The sequence below is a fragment of the Aythya ferina genome, assembly GCF_964211825.1.
Source record: "Aythya ferina genome assembly, chromosome: 23".
NCBI classification, from domain to species: Eukaryota; Metazoa; Chordata; class Aves; order Anseriformes; family Anatidae; genus Aythya; species Aythya ferina.
This window is the reverse complement of record NC_140321.1, coordinates 1,175,401-1,194,450: the sequence shown is the minus strand read 5'-3', so window position 1 is coordinate 1,194,450 and position 19,050 is coordinate 1,175,401. Positions and strand designations below refer to the sequence as shown.

At 44.7% G+C, this 19,050-nt stretch overlaps 1 protein-coding gene and 1 long non-coding RNA gene across 6 annotated transcripts in view; one reads left to right on the top strand and one right to left on the bottom strand.

The window, feature by feature from the left end:
- LOC311422766 overlaps positions 1 to 12,993 on the top strand; it is a 65,438-nt gene extending 52,445 nt beyond the window's left edge. Inside the window, exon 2 of the long non-coding RNA XR_014685497.1 lies at positions 7,999 to 12,993. This is a non-coding gene — a long non-coding RNA (uncharacterized lncRNA). The remainder of the gene's footprint in view (positions 1 to 7,998) is intronic.
- ASIC2 (acid sensing ion channel subunit 2) overlaps positions 1 to 19,050 on the bottom strand; it is a 577,174-nt gene that overhangs the window by 392,465 nt on the left and 165,659 nt on the right. The gene's annotated exons all lie outside the window — the stretch shown is intronic.

The following is a 19,050-nucleotide window of genomic DNA, read 5'->3' as shown; positions in this document are numbered from 1 at the left end:
GCAAATTTAATACACTGTGGGCTTGTCTTCAACAAAACACTCATGACAATTATTTAAAACAAACTTTTTGAAGTGAGGGAGTTTATCCAAAGCAGATTAAGATAAAGCAAATCAAGGACACTTCAATTCTTAAGGGAAGCCCTAGCTGCTAAGCAAGAGACCATACACCCGCTAGCGGGCCTTGGTGACTTCTCTCAAGCCACAGAAAAGCAAGATGGAGTAATTTAGCTTCATTTGTAATGAAAAGGGATTAAATTGTATTGCATGACCTGGTGGCTGCTGCAGGTGAAAACCATTCACAGCTACCACAATTCAGCTGATACACAATTAATTTTGAACTGGGTAATGTGATTATGATTTTGAGCCATGAGTATTTGATACAAGGATATAATATTGTTAGAAATGGCTCAGGATTCAAATTAGGATTAAATAAAAAATAGGATTTATTAAAAGAATATAAAGGAATAGAGGTAAGCAAACAGCTCTGGGTGCACCGGGAGTCTCCGCTCCACCAGGACGCATACCAGTTACATCAAGTAGCTGATTTTTATGCTCCTAGACTAATACATATTCATTACTACTTCTAAAAAAAAAACAGGTTATTATAATTAGCTTCCGGGGTCCAGTCCCTCCTACTGGAGCATGCACATCAGTCTCCGGTGGTTCCTCTGGGGGTCTCTAGGGGTCTTTCATGCTGAAGGCTCGTAGTCTTCCTCTCCAAGTTTTTTTCTCGTCCTTCCCCTTTGTACTCACTCGGCACCATATCAAGTTTATAGAACATTTTCTGCAGGTCTTGTCTCCCAGACGTCCTTCAGCTTCTTTTTCCTTCCTCTTAATCTCTCGGCCTCCTAGCCAGATACCAAAGATCCGCATAGTATCCCATAACAGTCACTAGTTGTTATCAGTTGTTCTGAAACCCCCAGACATCAAAGACTTCATACAAACACAAATAACTTTCTTATTGGCACTTCACCAGTAATTAAAACATTCTTCCCCAGCCATTCACAGGGACAGTCACACCTATAGCAGTGTTAAGTTAATCTCGAAGAAGACAAAAAAAAGGCTGTAACTGTTAGAAATAGAAGTCTGGAATAACAAAAGCAAACAGGTTCATAAATTTGAGGAGTATTTTCTGAAGACTTGATAAATTGACTAGAATGAGGGGGAGACTGGGACACACTGCATCTGTGGTTCAGGAATTAAATGGCTAGTGCAGGGCCCAGGGGTAGACAGGACTGTTCTTTATGGACACGAATTGTTAAAACATTCCTAACAATATCATAGAATCATAGAATCATAGAATATCCTGAGTTGGAAGGGACCCTTAAGGATCATCAAGTCCAACTCTTGACACCGCACAGGTCTACCCAAAAGTTCAGACCATGTGCCTAAGTGCACAGTCCAATCTCTTCTTAAATTCAGACAGGCTCGGTGCAGTGACCACTTCCCTGGGGAGCCTGTTCCAGTGTGCAACCACCCTCTCTGTGAAGAACCCCCTCCTGACGTCCAGCCTAAATTTCCCCTGCCTCAGCTTAACCCCGTTCCCGCGGGTCCTGTCACTAGTGTTAATGGAGAAAAGGTCTCCTGCCTCTCGACACCCCCTTACGAGGAAGTTGTAGACTGTGATGAGGTCTCCCCTCAGCCTCCTCTTCTCCAGGCTGAACAGGCCCAGTGACCTCAGCCGTTCCTCGTACATCTTCCCCTCCAGGCCTTTCACCATCTTTGTAGCCCTCCTCTGGACACTCTCCAACAGTTTCATGTCCTTTTTATACTGTGGTGCCCAGAACTGCACACAGTACTCGAGGTGAGGCCGCACCAGCGCAGAGTAGAGCGGGACAATCACCTCCCTTGACCTACTAGCGATGCCGTGCTTGATGCACCCCAGGACACGGTTGGCCCTCCTGGCTGCCAGGGCACACTGCTGGCTCATATTCAACTTGCTGTCTACCACGACCCGCAGATCCCTCTCTTCTAGGCTGCTCTCCAGCGTCTCATCACCCAGTCTGTACATGCAGCCAGGGTTTCCCTGTCCCAGGTGCAGGACCCGGCACTTGCTCTTATTGAACTTCATGCGGTTGGTGATCGCCCAGCTCTCCAACCTGTCCAGATCCCTCTGCAAGGCCTTTCCACCCTCATTTGAGTCCACAACTCCTCCAAGTTTGGTGTCATCAGCAAACTTGCTCAAAATACCTTCTATTCCTACATCCAGACCGTTTATAAAAATATTGAAAAGTACCGGCCCTAAAATGGAGACTTGAGGGACCCCACTGGTGACCGCCCGCCAGCCTGACGCAGCCCCATTTACCATAACCCTTTGGGCCCTGCCCGTTAGCCAATTGCTCACCCATTGTATGATGTTTTTATTTAGCTGTATGGTGGACATATTGTCCAGTAGCATCCTATGGGAAACCATGTCAAAAGCCTTGCTGAAGTCCAAAAAAATCACATCAGCTGGTTTCCCTTGGTTCACCATACGGGTGATCTTATCATAAAAGGAAATCAGGTTAGTTAGGCAGGACCGACCCTTCACAAACCTATGCTGGCTGGGACCAATGACTGCTTTGTCCCCCAGGTGCGCCTCAATAAGTTCAAGAACCATCTTCTCCATGATTTTACCAGGCACTGACGTGAGACTGACAGGCCTGTAATTGCTAGGGTCTTCTTTCTGACCCTTCTTGAAAATCGGCACAACATTTGCCAGCTTCCAGTCTACCGGGACCTCTCCAAATTCCCAGGATCGTTGAAAAATAATTGAGAGAGGTTCCGCGATGACGTCCGCCAGCTCTTTCAGCATCCGAGGATGAATCCCATCCAGACCCATGGACTTGTAGGGATCCAGGTGGAGTAGCAAATCCCGCACACGTTCGGGGTCAGTTGGGAGTTTGTCATCCCCACCGTCCCGGTCGTCCAGCTCAGGGCACCCTGGGTCCCGAAGCCCATCATTGGCATTGAAGACAGAGGCAAAGAAGGCGTTAAGCGTCTCTGCTTTGCCTATGTCATTGTCCGTGAGGAGACCTTCCCTATCAAGGAGCGGCCCTATGTATTCTTTAGTTCTCCTTTTTCCATTCACATATCTAAAAAAACCCTTTTTATTTTCTCTCACAGACACAGCCAGCTTCAACTCTAGGTGTGCTTTGGCCACACAAACTTTCTCCCTACAAACACAAACAGCATCCCTGTATTCTTTCCATGACGCCTGGCCCTCCTTCCAGTAGCGAAACACTCTCTGTTTCCGCCTAATCTCCATTAGAATGTTCCCGGTCAGCCACGCCGGCCTCCTGCCCCACCTGCCTGACTTGTGATATTTAGGAATTGCCTGATCTTGTGCTTCTAGGAGGCATCGCTTAAAGAATGACCGGCACTGGTGGACATCGAGGCCTTCAAGAGCAGTTTCCCAGGGGACCTTGCTGACTAGTTCCCTGAGCAGCCTGAAGTCCGCTTTCCCCATATCTAGGGATGAGGTTTTGGTGGCACTTTTCCTTCTGTCACTGTAAATTTTGAACTCAACCACTTCATGGTCGCTATGACCAAGGCGGCCACCAATCACCACATCTCCCACCAGACCCTCTCTGTTTTCTAGCAACAGGTCTAGGAGGGCACCTTTCCTAGTTGGCTCCGTTAGCACCTGCACCAAGAAGTTATCATCTAGGTGCTTCATGAACCTCCTGGACTTGCTCGTGTCAGCTGTGTGGCACTCCCAGTTAACGTCTGGCAAGTTGAAGTCCCCCATAAGGACAAGGGAAGTTAATCTCGAGGCCTCTCTTAGTTCTGTAAAGAATAATTTATCGGCACTATCGTCCTGGCCAGGCGGTCTGTAATAGACTCCCACAACGACATCCCCTTTATTCGTTCGTCCCTTGATCCTTACCCAGAGGCTCTCAACTTTGCCATTGCCGACCTGAAGTTCCACACAGTCCAGCCCCTGCTTCACATACATCGCCACCCCACCACCTCGCCTACCCTGCCTGTCCCTCCTGAAGAGCCTGTAACCATCTATCGCAACACCCCAGTCACAGGACTCATCCCACCAGGTTTCGCTTATGCCGATTATGTCGTAGTTGCGTAGTAACTTATGTCGATGATGTCGTAGTTGCGTAGTAACAATATGGTTAAATAAATCCCATTTAAATTTGTACTAGATGGGGGTAGTGCCTGCAACTGTATATATAGCTCCTCATTGTGTTCCCAGTGTGGAGGATTAGAGTTGCTGGTTGCTTTGGCTTGGAATTAGAAAGGAAACTGCATGAAATTAAATAGAATTAAGGATTTTACTTACCAAAGAAAAATCCTCTCCTGAACTTTCCTCTGATAGTGTATTCTTACGTATAAGCTAGGCACAGTAAGCTTCAAAGATAACTGAAACTATCCTTGGAGATTCCAACAGATTGCTATTTCAGGCTTCATTTTTTCTCTGTCTTAGAAGCAATTTTTATTTATTTATTTTTTTTTAACAAGTCCTTTGAACAACTTTACTAGTTTGTCTTGTGGAAGCAAGCTGAATCTTTTTAACAGCCTCGGAATCCTCATCTATTGTGAAAGCCTCCTTAGAGAGCAACCCCCAAACACTTAAGTAATGTCTGAGAAACACAGTCAAGTGGGTCATTATGGAGAATAAAGATTCTTCTGCAGGTAAATGAATGTGGACATAGGCCAGGGCTATTGTGCTCTTTCTCAATATAGGGGAGATCAGTCTTTGAAGGATGGATGTGACAAGCTAACCTCTGAGCCTTGTATTCCATACTTTTCTTTCAACAGGGATTGTAATTACTCTTTAGCATACAGTGGAAATTCAAGGGGGAAGTATGGGCCTGCTGACATCAGAGGAAACTCTCAGTTCTTGCTTTGAAAACAGCTGATAATTATTTCTGTCTCTGGGGCAGGCTCACAAGGAAAACAACAGCATTTGAGGCTGAGCTGCCTCATCCATGTCTGGGAGAATGGGGCTCCAGAAACAACTGGCTGCTCCCTAGGATTGTCCAGCTTTCTCTGCTTATTCCAGACAGCACCTTTTCTACAGTTTTACCTGCTTTTATATTCACTGAAAGGAATGGCAGTATTTAATTTCATTTAACAGGCCAGAAAAGGAGGTGTGGATGGTCTGACAGAAAGCACAGGAAGCTGAACACCTGAGAGCTAACGAGAGCAGTTACCTGCAGTGTATGGCTGTGTTACCCCTGAAAGGCAACTGAAACAAGTTATATGAGCTGTCCCTGTGGCTGCTGTGCAGAAATTTCTCTTGTCCTCATGCAGGCCCCAGCAGAGACCAAGGAAGCTGCTGCAGCCAAGCTCTGGAGCTCAGCAACAGACTAATTCTACCAGCTCCAGACTGCATAAGGCTTGCACTCCTGCTGCTGCCTGTGCCTTGCTCCCACATGGTGCTGTGGATGCTCTGTGTGGTAATGACAGCATTCCAGAAAAAGGTACTTCAAAAGCCTACTGGATCTCTGAAATTACGCTCTTAAGATTATTTTTGTTTTTGCCATTTCTATCCACCTAAAAATCCAAGAGCCTGAGTTACCACCAGGAAGGCTATACCAGGTTCACAGGGAGCTATAAAAACCTCTTCAAATGGCACATTGCAGCTTTGCTGATTGGAACAATGGTGTGATTTTACAGCTGGATAGCTCAAGACCTTCCAGAAGGCAAGGAAGCAAGTGTCCATGCACCTCATTAGGAAGTCAGCAACTGTATCATTTCAATGAGCTTAAATACCAATTAGTATCTCCATTTGCCAGTGAGATATGAGCCCTCTCTATCTTTGTGCTGTCTCTGCTGGACCTCAGGATGGATTCAGGACAACAGAGGACTGCTAGGCAGAAATGAGGGAAGGGGACTCTTCTGCAGATTGATCCCTGTGACGGATCAATCAAAAAAATCAAAGTGGCGGTTGGAAGTTTCTGAGTGCTTTTGGCATGTAAACAGCAAAGGAGACAGAGGAGATGGATGAGCAGGCAGAGTGCTGGTGACAAGGTCAAAGTATACTATAAACATCTTGTCCAGAGTGCTGGTGCCTCTCTATCGCCCAATACCTTTGGCCATCATCAATCCTTGAGCACCCTCTTACTGTTCTAAAAGGAAAAGCCAAAGCTGAATGCTGGCTTTTACAGTCTTGAGAGGTTTACACTGCAGCTCTGGAACTCTAGACTCTGTCATAGCCTGTGTGTGTGTGTTATTTTGGCAGTACCTGTTGCCTTATCCATGAAGCATAAATGTTACTGTGACAAAACACAGTTTACCTCTCAGAGTATTGTATTGAAGCTCCATTTTAAAGGCGTAATACAGGACAGAAGACAATTTCCTTGGTGAACGAGATTTATTTTCTTTTTGTGGTCATCTCTTGTCCTCTGTTGTAATAAGTACTCTGGCTGGTAATAGCATGTATCTTTACTAAGAGCATCACAGGAAGGTACATGTTGAGGCTAAATGATAGGAAGGAACCATATGTGTTTGCAGCAAGTTTAATGAGAAAGTAACACATGGCTATAGGAAGATATTTTGAGAAGGACACACGTGTGCTTCTTGTGATTTCTGAGCTTGAGAGAAGGAAAGAGGAAAGGAGAAACAGACAGTGGAACTGACTCCAAAGGATGCTTCTTTGTGGAGCCAAGGTAGCAGCAATGGAGAGCAGAACATGGTTGTTGAGTGTTTTAATTCCTGACCTGGAGTTTACCTGTGATTGCAGCCAGCATGAACAATCTTTGGTCCAGCCTGGCTCTTACCCACAATTCCTAGAGATGCTTTAAGATCTCTCTGTGCTGCAGTCACCACAGTGTGTTGCATGCTACGCACCACTCTCCTTACCCAAGTAATAGAAAGAAGGGCCAGATGAGTGCACTACCCCCCCCCCCCCCCCCACACACACACCTTCCCCCACCTTGCACTGTGAGTGGAAAGAGTTAGAATGGAGCTAGGGAACAGGCACACAGCACAGCCTGCAGCTTCTGTTACAAACACAATTTTATTTAACAAAGGAGATCATACACTTTCCAGCCTGTCCCTTTAAGACCATGTTCACCAAGAGAAAGACAAACATACAGTTAACCAGAAACAACAGACATTGAAACCTTGTGATCTGAAACTTGACCCTGATTCAACAGCCAGGAAATCCTGGGAAACCTCCAGAGGCAGCAAACAATTCCTTGCCCTGGGGTGGAAGAGAAGGAAACAATCAACATATTTATGGAGACTCAGGATCAGCCATTTACAGAAAACAAGCAGAGCATGTACAGGAGTTAGGATCATCATTACTAAGACACCCATTTTTTCTGCTCCAAGGCATAAGCTGATCAGCAGATGGCATCCAAAGGAGCTCTCCCATTCTGGTAGGATACAGAGCATAATTAGTGAGGGCATGGAAAGCCTCTGACATAAGCTTTACAGGCAGAACAGCCCTAGTAACAACAAATGACATTTTCTGCTGCCAAAAGCCTGACTGTAAGAGAAAACAGTACAAATACCACCCTGCTTGAATGTAGAGCAACAAGGGGCTGATGACCCAGCCATTTATTCCTGCCCAGGTGGACTGGAAAAAAAAAATCAAATCATGTGTTGGACTGTGAGCCACCTCAAAGCAATCTGCTTTACCCATAGCAAAATGGGTGTTCATGAACACACAGCCCAAGGGAGAGCTGCACCTGGAATATCAGGTACGAGAAATCATGGGGCTTACTGAATATGAGGAATGTTTTAACAATTCGTGTCCATAAAGAACAACTCTGAATCCTGTCTGCCTCTGGGCTCTGCACTGGCAATTTAATTCTTGAACCACAGATGCAGTGTGTCCCAGTCTCCCCCTCATTCTAGTCAATTTATCACGTCTTCAGAAAACACTCCTTAAATTTGTGAACCTGTTTGCTTTTGTTATTCCAGACTTCTATTTCTAACAGTTACAGCCTTTTTTCCTGTCTTCTTTGAGATTAACTTAACACTGCTATAGATGTGTCTGTGAATGGCTGGGGAAGAATGTTTTAATTACTCGTAAAGCGTCAAATAAGAAAGCTGTTTGTGTTTGATGTCTGGGAGTTTCAGAACAACTGATAACAACTAGTGACTGTTATGGGATACTATGCGGATCTTTGGTATCTGGCTAGGAGGCCGAGAGATTAAGAGGAAGGAAAAAGAAGCTGAAGGACGTCTGGGAGACAAGACCTGCAGAAAATGTTCTATAAACTTGGTATGGTGCTGAGTGAGTACAAAGGGGAGAGGAAGACTACGAGCCTTCAGCATGAAAGACCCCTAGAGACCCCCAGAGGAGACTGATGTGCATGCTCCAGTAGGAGGGACTGGACCCTGGAAGCTAATTATAATAATCTATTTTTTTTAGAAGTAGTAATGAATATGTATTAGTCTAGGAGCATAAAAATCAGCTACTTGATGTAACTGGTGTGCATCCTGGTGGAGCGGAGACTCCCAGTGCACCCAGCGCTGTTTGCTTACCTCTATTCCTTTATATTCTTTTAATAAATCCTATTTTTTTATTTAATCCTAATTTGAATCCTGAGCCATTTATAACAATTTGGGGGCTTGTCCGGGATGGCTATAGTTCCTGAATTCTGATTTAATCTAGGAGAGGCGCCCCACCATTTGGTGGCTCCTGTTTGAGTCGGATCGGGACTAATGCCATCCTGAACCTGAATAAAGGTAAGCAAAGAATTTGTTTTTTTTTTTTGAGCTCCCTTGCTGGCTGTTTTTTGCCCGTAATTCTGCGCGAGAAGATCCGGACGAAGACGACAGGGTTGTTTGGATACTGTTTGGTTGGATTCCGGTGTCCGGAATTGAACCGGACGAAGACGACAGTCATTTGGATACCGTCTGGTTCGATCCCAGATGAAGACAGCGGAGACGCTTGTGGATACCGTCCGGTTGGATTCTGGATGAAGACGACTGATTTGTAAGATACCGTCTGGTTGGGTAAAGGTGCGGTTGCCAGTGTTTGTGTGTGAGAGTGTAACTGAGACTTCTAAAGTCCACGTGGAGGTCTTTTTGTTTTCTCACTGGTTCTAATCTCCTGTCGGGGGGGCTGGGCTGGTGAAGAGAGGGATACGTGGGTGGGTGATAGGTCCTAAACCCCCTGCAAGACACTCTCACTAGGGGCAACCAAGGGCTCTGGGAATTGCCACTAGTAAAATTCCCGGATGGGTCAGATAAAATCAAAGACCAAGGACCAGAAAGGGAGCAAATTACCAGATATATGACCAAAAAGTCCATTATGAATAATGATTAGAAATTGGAACAATAGGGGCCCCAGAAAATTAAAGAGTAAATTGAAAATGATCCAGTATTATATGATAGAATGACCAAAAGAACCCTTAAGACCCCATGTATTTTGATCCACGGAGGACGGGGTCTGTCAGGCTTTGAACATTAATAGTAGAATACCCGTGGATCCAGAAAAGAGCAAGCTGAAACATTGGAATTAGAAATTAGAGAGCAATTGATTAAGAATGAATATGTGCTACATTTGTGCCTGTGCTGCACTTATACCACCAGATAACAGGACCCCGAGAACCAGATCAAAAACAACCTCACGGTTCGGACTTTAATCAATGGGTCTGAGATAAGGAGGACTGTTCACAAAGGGACAGGTTAGGAATATGTATATGTATAGGAATGTTCATGTATATGTAACTCTTTACTAGAGCAATTTGCCACGTTAGGCATGCACGACTTTGGTGGGACTACCTGCCCCGTGCTGCACGGAACTGAGTAAACATACCTACTTTACAATCTTACTGATTGTGGAGTCAGCTTTCTGTGAGTCATTTTGGTGAGCCAGGCAGGAGACACTCTGCTCGGCTGTGGGATCGGCTGTGGCGTGGACGCCCCTAGGTGCACCCTGAGCGTTTTTGCTCGGAGGGGACTCCACTCTCAGCTGCTCACCGCAGGAGCAAAGATCTCCTGAAACTGCAGACAAATGGTATGTTTTCAGCTGCTGGAGGGATACTAACTGCAGTGTTAATAATTGTATGTGTTTTTATGTATGTATTTTGTGTTGAAAGTATTTGTGTAAATGTAAGGGTTTGAAACAAATTGTTACAAGTCACTTCACGAAGAACACAGTCAGAGACAATACTTGTTTGGTTGGTTATCATTGTAAATTATATTCTTGTGGTATGAATGAGATGTGCTAGAGGCCTCTGTGTGCGATTGTGCTGTGTGAGTGAGATGCAGCGTCGCTGCAAAGCGAGTGCAGAGTTCCGATCCGTGGTTCTGTACTCTCCGCAAGGGGAGTGGGTGGAGATGAATGAAGTGCTTGACAGACTGAAAAGAAGTGCTGTTTTATCCAAGTTATGAGTGGTAGTGCCTAATATATGGGCCCAGTGTATCTTGTGTATCTTGTGTATCCTATTTTTGCTCTTAAATGTTTTGACTGTGACAAGAAAAGGGCAGGAGCATGATCTGACTCTAGTGGTGCTTTCGGCTATGCTTCCTGTAACATATGAGACCCGAACAGGCTGAGGCCCACACAGGCCGAGACCTGGACTCGCTGAGACCTGAACAGGCTGGGAGCCCGGAGCGGCACCGAGAGATCGAGTTGCTACAGGAGACCAGATGCGTCAGTGGACAACGGCAGCTGACCCTCACTGTGTGGCGAGTCGGCACAGAGCAGAGGGGCGGACATCAGGACCCTGCAGCTTGTCTGACATAACCATGGAGGCAGCAGCGGCTGTGCTGCTTCACTCTAGCATTCTTTTTATAAAAGGTTTATCTTGCAATGCAAAAAAGACTATTAGTCCCCAGATCGGTGTTATAACTATTACTAATGACGACTTAGCTCTACTGCAGGGCAGGAGTGCAAAGACGCAGATTACACTGCCAAATGACCACCGGCAGGCTCTTTCACAAACCTAAGGTTGCAGCTGGCACTGCCTGCAGCCGTATAGCAGACATTACACTCTCTTTCCTAACTAATAATCATGTGTCTTATCCATTCGTGGTGAATGGCCAGTGGCAAAAAGAAAAGGGGGGAGACAAAGACAGAAACGGTACAAGGAGGATGCCACTGACACTAACAGCATGGGTAATAGGAGTAGTATAAGTGACACAGGTGACGGTGCAGGGCACTCTGCCTGCTGCTCGCCCTCGCCTGACTGTGCACTGCTGCCAACGGTGCTAGAGCAAAATGTGAAGACTGCTCAGATGGCAGTGATGAGAGTGCTTGTGTGAAGAAGATGTGTGAAGAAGATGTGTGCTGAATCTGACTTTGTGTGCAACAGTGGTCAGTGTGTGCCAAACAGATGGCAGTGTGATGGGGATCCGGATTGTGAAGATGGGTCTGACGAAAGTGCTGAGCTGTGTCATATGAGAACAGTGTCATGGAAATGTGATGGTGAAAAAGACTGTGACAGTGGAGAAGATGAAGAGAATTGTGGCAATGTGACTTGTAGTGCAGCAGAGTTCACATGCAGTAGTGGACAATGTATTTCCAAAAGCTTTGTCTGCAATGGTCAAGGTGACTGCTCCGACCAGTCGGATGAATCTTTGGAGCAGTGTGGCCGCCAGCCTGCACCTCCAGTGAAGTGTTCTGTGGGTGAGGTGCAGTGCTCAGGTGAATGTATCTACAAGAAGCGGTGATGTGATGGAGATCCTGATTGCAAGGATGGAAGTGATGAAATTAACTGCCCTTCTTGGACCTGTGGACCAGATCAGTTCAGATGTGAAGATGGGAACGGTGTCCATAGGAGTAGGCAGTGCAGTGGTGTGAGAGACTGTCTGGATGGCACTGATGAAGCAAACTATAACAATGTTATTCAGTGCTCTGGACCTGGCAAATTCAAGTGCAGAAGTGGAGAATGCATAGATATCAATAAAGTGTGTAACCAGCAGAGAGACTGCAAGGACTGGGGTGATGAGCCCCTGAAGGAATGCATAAATGAATGTGACTGTCCAGCTGAGTTTGAATTTGTAGACAAGAGAAACTGTGGAGGTATTGATGAATGCCAAAACCCTGGTATCTGTAGTCAAATCTATATCAACCTGAAAGGTGGCTACAAATGTGAATGTAGCCGTGGCTATCAGATGAATCCTGCTACAGGAACCTGGAAAGGGCCTTGTCAGAAGATAAAAAATAGTGTTTCAACAAGCAGCCACGAGAGGAAAGAATCACTGAACCACTGATGTGAGGGACTGTACCTTGTTTTACTGACTACCGAAACAACTGTGAGAACCGCAGAAAGGGACCCACGCATCCAGAATAAAAGGACCAGTAACTACTGAAACTTGGAGGGTTGAGTCCGCTCCTGGGAAACTGAAACTCAAGCTAAGGAAGAACTAATATTCTGGCAACGAGGCTCTGCATGAACTAAGGATGCCAAATAAAGGGGACAAGCCTGAAGGGAGGAAAGGGAGAAGGCAAGACCGGGGCAGGATCCTCCACTGCGGTGTGTATGGTCTACCAAGGGAGGCAACCCCTATGGGTATTGACTGCCGAGTGAGAGGGCCTCGACCGGACTTCTCCCACACTAAGATCAGGTTGTCCTGAGAAAATAACATAAGAACCTTTTTAAACCTATATAAAATTGTGATTCGTTTTACAGGAGCTGGATCGCCCTGACAGACCAAATGGTAACACAAGCCTGAATCGACCCTGAAAGCAGGCCCAACCCCTTGACTGAAGGCGTTTGCCTATTATGATCCAGCTACGTGGGCAGAAGACAGATCCTGGGACTATAGGACCCCAGCATATATACTTAATAGAATAATTAGGTTATTAGCTGTAATAGAAATAGTTATAAATGATGAGAACTGCTTTGTATCAAAATTGCCTAGCTTTGGATTATTTACTAGCACAAGAAGGAGAAGTCTGTGGAAAATTTAGCTTTAGTAATTCAAATCCTAATTTGAATCCTGAGCCATTTATAACACTGAAGCAAGACTATAGAGAAAAGTTAATTTTTGAGAGGCTGAGAGGATTAGGTACAGTGTTGCCCAACTTCAGTGGTAGCTGTTCCTTTCTTGGAAATTGCAGACAATAAAACTGAAAGGGATAAAAAATGTGTTTTTTTTTTTTTTTTTTTTTTTTTTTTTTTTTCCTCTAAGTCCTCACAGAGATCTGAATGCAAATACTGCTGTGCTTACCACTGTACTTGCTGTACATGCAAGGCAGCACTCTCTGCAGGATATAGAGAGGATTCCAGATGCCCAAAAGGTGCTTTGTAGTGGGTACACCATTGCCCCTGTCCTCTTTGATAAGGGATATAACCTGGCCCTTTGCAAGGTGTCCAGAGATCTGAAATGTTTTATGTCAAAGAAGTGCTGAGCAGTCTTAGTTTGTCTGGACTTACGATCACATTCTCTGGGTGCCGCAGACATCCCTAGATGTTCCCCTCTCAGGCTCTATCCTTCAACTATCAGAAACCAAGTTTCCATTTTGCAGAAAATATAAGCCCTTTAAACCCTACTTCCATTTCAGACCCATGGAAAAAAAGAGCATTTTGTAATGAAGAAAATGAATGGCTTGTTTTCTTCCACATGGAGCTATCAAGACATTTCATATGCATGGTGCTGGCACTTTCAGGCACATATTCCAGCACAATTTTAATCTGAATGCTACCCAAGACTTATTATATTTATTTTGTTGGGATCAAATAGAATACTAAACGTAACAGGACTACTCAACAATGACTGCTATTGCAATGTTCTCTAAACCAGCTTTTTACTTCTACAAAATGGCAGCTCCTAATGAAAAAACCTACTATTGATAGTTTGCTGCCTGGCCCCTCTGTCATTATCTATAGCTGTGCCAGCCCTGTATTTGAATCAGCATTTGAACGAACAAATAGGAAAAGACTATACCGGCTTAACCTGTCTGCAGTCCTTGTGAGTTGGTTCCCTTTCGCGCTCACCTTTATGGTTTTTCCTACCATTTAGTAGAGTCTCAATTGGCATGCCAGGGCTGTACATGCTTGGGCTCCTACAGTGTGCTTTAGGGCAAGCAAAACATGCTTCACAAAAGTTTTTGCCGGTATTTATACCTTTGGTTCCAGCTGCAGGTTCTGCCTTGCTAGTACTTAAGAAGTCTTGTCATACTAAACTTAGGACACGAACCGTGGGGGTTTCTTATCTCAGTTTTATTACCTCCTTGATTGAAATAAACATTGTATCAAGTGGGTGAAGGGAGGTCATGGTTGGAATGATCTCCTCATATATAGATTAAAAGCATAACCTCCTTTATCTACCATCGGCTTCTAATGAGGAATTTCAGGTTCGCTAACTTCACAGTATCACAGAATCACAGAATTGTCTAGGTTAGAAGAGACCTCAAGATCATCGAGTCCAACCTCTGACCTAACACTAACAGTCCCCACTAAACCATATCCCTAAGCTCTACATCTACACATCTTTTAAAGACCTCCAGGGATGATGACTCCACCACTTCCCTGGGCAGCCCATTCCAATGCCTCACAACACTCTCAGTAAAGAAGTTCTTCCTAATATCCAACATAAACCTCCCATGGTGCAACTTAAGCCCATTTCCCCCTCATCCTTTCACCAGGCACATGAGAGAACAGACCTCACCTCGCTACAGCCTCATTTAAGGTAGCTGTAGAGAGCAATAAGGTCACCCCTGAGCCTCCTTTTCTCCAGGCTGAACAAACCAAACTCTCTCAACTGCTCCCCATAAGACTTGTTCTCTAGACCCCTCACCAGCTTTGTTGCATTTCTCTGGATTCACTCAAGCACCTCAATGTCCTTCTTGTAGCAAGGGGCCCAAAACTGAACACAGTATTCGAGGTGTGGCCTCACCAGAGGGTACAGGGGGACAATCACTTCCCGTGACCTGCTGGCCACACTGCTTCTTATGCAAGCCAGGATGCTGTTGGCCTTCTTGGCCACCTGAGCACATGCTGGCTCATATTCAGCTGACTATCCACCAATACTCCCAGGTCCTTCTCTGCCTGGCAGCTCTCCAACCACTCATCTCCCAGCCTATAGCTCTGCTTGGGGTTATTGCACCCCAGGTGCAGGACCCGACACTTGGCCTTCTTCTTAACATCAGATCCAGTCCTACCTGAGCAAAGGGTAAGTGGAGAGAAAATATAGTAAGAAATGCTGAAAAAAAAAAAAAAAAAAAAAAAAAAAAAGAATAAAATAAAAATGAAGGGAAGAATTTCAGCTTCAGAAGTTCATTGAATCTGAAAAGGTTCAGTTCAAATCTCTGGTGGTCTTGGCAGATCAGCCCAAGGGCCGGAGACTGGGAAATAAGGCCTTAGTCCACTAGCTGTTGTGCCAAAAGCTGAAATTTTAGAAGATGTAATTCATCAGCCCTGGGGACAGACATCCTGGAAGATAATGGTCTTGAACTGCAAAGTAAGTGCAAATTTGTGTTGAGCACTCTGCCTACTTACAAAGTGCCCTTCAAGAACACTCATCTTTAAAAAAACAGTGGAAGATTGTCTGACAAAACTTGCCCCTTGGTTCTCATCTTTAAACTTTTTGAACCAGGTCCTTCAGAGCTATAAAACTTATTGCAGAAAAATCAACCCTTGAGTGCCTGAGGCTGGATATCTAGTAACTGAAGGCACTTTAAAAAGTGCCTAAAAGCAGGAATTTAATAACTCAGGTCTGGTTTTGATCATAACTCTGGAGTGTAGGTACTCTAATGATCAAATTGTTCTATAAGAGACATCCTGGAGGATGGTATATTCTTTTTCAGAAGTTTATCAAGCATTTAATGAACCAGAATTCCACTGCACAAATACCTCAACTTCCTTCACTTCTCACTCTGACACATTGCAGCCAGTTTTCACCTATGATGCAGCAGTCCTCAAAAGTAAAAAGCTAATTCCACTGACCTTTAAAGAAGAATTCAGCTCTTCCATGTGGATGTCTTGTTCTATATCCAGCCCCTCCCTCGTGATTGCCTTTTTCTGCCAGTCCCATTTTTGAGCAAAAAAGCACAGTTGAATGTTATAAGTTAGACCACACAATTTACTGGTCTATTGAAATTATTTTATTAATCAAGTAAGCAGACACAAGCAAAACAGCGCTGGGCGGCTGGGGAGTCTCCGCTCCACCACGGCATGCAACTTCCCCTTTCCAGTGTCGCTGTTTTATAGCATTGAAGTTCCAGCTTGTCGAGACTTGTCGACTTGTCGAGACGAGACTTGTCCTGAGACTGTGCAGTCTGTTGTTGGGGGTCGTTATTCTTCCTCCAGTGATCATGCATTGTGCTTGTGTTCAGGTGGGGGCAAAACAGGATGTCTTGCTTTATCCCCATGTTACAATGCCGTGAGTTGTGAAACCTTATCTCCTCAGTAGATTCTTTAAATTCTCAAGGACAATGAACAAACCCCTACTAATTTATCACACTGAACATAAGCACTTCAGCCCAGCCTTTTAACATCTTACACAGATTCCTTTCAGCTTTAAATCCACTGCACTTCGCTGTACCACTGAGTACACCCTCTCCCTTCTCCATACTACTCTCTGTGAACAGGGCCAGAGACAACCTTTCTGCCCCAAGAAGGCAGAGGAGACAAATTCTGCACAAAGACAAGTTATTGCAAAGCAGGCTGTGAAGACAGAGCTGCAAACCCAGTCCAGAGCAAGCCTGAATTTTCCCAGATTGTTTTTCTTCTCCCTCCAAACACAGCTCCCCGACAGTCCCCCTCAAGGAGGGTGTCTGCTAATGCCTAACGCATCTGCTTACCTCCATGCCACGTTTGCTTGAAAGAGAACCAGCTGCCACCAGAAACACAGACAGCTACTAGATGCTGTGGGCGGTTATCACATTTGCTGTTCTGGGTTCAGCTGAGGTACATTAAGAGCTTACCAGCCTCTGACATCAGCTGGCATAACTGATCAGATACTTGCTGTCTAACCTGATTCTGTCAAAATGGGTTTAAAAATTTCAACAAACAGAAAACTACTATTAGCAGTATTTTATGCTAATCTAGATCGTTTTGATAGAACTGGGCTAGTGAACAATTCTAGCAGCCAGACCAGATGTACCTACCTCTGGCAAGCCACACAGCAGTGAGCAGGTGGAGAAGGGCAGAGATCTGTAACTCCACACACAGCAGCACTGAAGAGCACACTGACAGACTAGGCTGCTCAGACAGCCTGTCCTCAAATCCTGGGCTGCCCAGTTTGCTGCAAAGCCTCTTCCACAAAGAGTGTCACATCTAGACTCTATCTAAATTAAGTGTAAAACTGGACAGACAAACCTGATGGAGTCAACATAGAACATCCACCTTTTTTATCCCTCAAGCCAGGTGTCCTTAGCCAGCCTTTCCCATCACCATGACTAATAAGGAGCTTGGCTATGTGGAAATAGAAATGTTGTTTTTGCAGATTTACGTTGTTCAGAGGAAAGGAATGTGGTACTGAGATATGCTTACACTGATAAGAAAGCTTAAGTAGGCGACCTTGTAAAATGCAGACCACCAGACTCCTTAGGACAATTAGGTGAAAATCACAGTGTTAAGTCAAGACAGATAAGTGAAGAAACATTACCACTTCAAACAGTAAAAATGTCAAAAGAAATTTGAAATTTAACAGGCCGGCGACTGAAAGCCATGCACTGTTTGTGAAGCATCAGATAGATTGTGAACCTGGATTACCCACTCAGTGGGGAAACAGGGGAGGGACCTGTCATCAAAAAGCATATAAACTCTGTTTTGGAACTAGTAGGGGCGCTCTCCTGCTTGTGGGGTACCTGCCATTGCAATCGCGAATAAATTGAATAAATTACTACTTCACTGAGATCCTTGCCTGAGCCTAAGTTATTGGCTATGGAGTGTTTCTCACACCTTGCTTACCATGACACCACAATATGCCCTCATTCTGTAACTGCTGACTTGGGTAACACCCAAGTAAGTTCCAGCCTTGTCTCCCCTCTTCATAGCATTTCAGTTCTCATTTCAGGATAGTTTCCAATGATGCTAGTACTTCCCATGTTTTTGACTCAAGCACTAAACTCAGAATACTATAGTATTTAGATTTAAAATCCTAAAGTGGATTTTAAGTATCAGTGCATGAAAATGTCAGTCTCCTCTCAAAGCTCACTGTCCAGAACACAGTTCCAAGCAAACATGTTAGCTCTGATAAGGAACAGCAGACAATATTTACCTGCCTTGCAGGAGCAGCTTAATAGCAAGCAACATTTATCTGTGAATAATTTACAAAGTGATGCAAAAGCTTTGTTCCCAGTCTTTCTCACGCACTACCCAAACACCTCCTGAGCAATTCAGTATGAATTCTTGCCATTTCATGGCCTCCTCCTCTTCACATGAACAGAGATGATGTAGTACAGATACTGAGCAGTCTTCAGCTATCTACAAAGCATTTTGTTATCAGGTAATTCACTCATAAAAATGCAGTCACCTCCAGGAAATGTGAAAGACTATTTTATTTCAGCCCCCCTCTTTTCAGTTCCTCTAATACTACATTTTTATAGATAAGATATTACAGAATCACAGAATCACAGAATTTCTAGGTTGGAAGAGACCTCAAGATCATCGAGTCCAACCTCTGACCTAACGCTAGCAGTCCCCACTAAACCATATCCCTAAGCTCTACATCTAAACGTCTTTTGAAGACTTCCAGGGATGGTGTGAGAAACACTCCGTAGCCAATAACTTAGGCTCAGGCGAGGATCTCAGCGAAGTAGTAATTTATTCGCGATTGCTATGGCGGGCGCCCCACAAGCAGGACAGAGCGCATCTACTAGTTCCAAAACACAGTTTATATACCTTTTGATGGCAGGACCCTCCCCTGTTTCCCCACTGAGTGGGTAATCCAGGTTCACAATCTATCTGATGCTTCACAAACAATGCATGGCTTTCAGTCGCCGGCCTGTTAAATTTCAAATTTCTTTTGACATTTTTACTGTTTGAAGTGGTAATGTTTCTTCACTTATCTGACTTGACTTGACACCATGATTTTCACCTAATTGTCCTAAGGAGTCTGGTGGTCTGCATTTTACAAGGTTTCCTGCTAAACTTTCTTATCAGTGTAAGCATATCTCAGTACCACATTCCCTCCTTCTAAACAATGTAACTCTGCAAAAACAACATTTCTATTCCCACAATGGTGACTCCACCACTT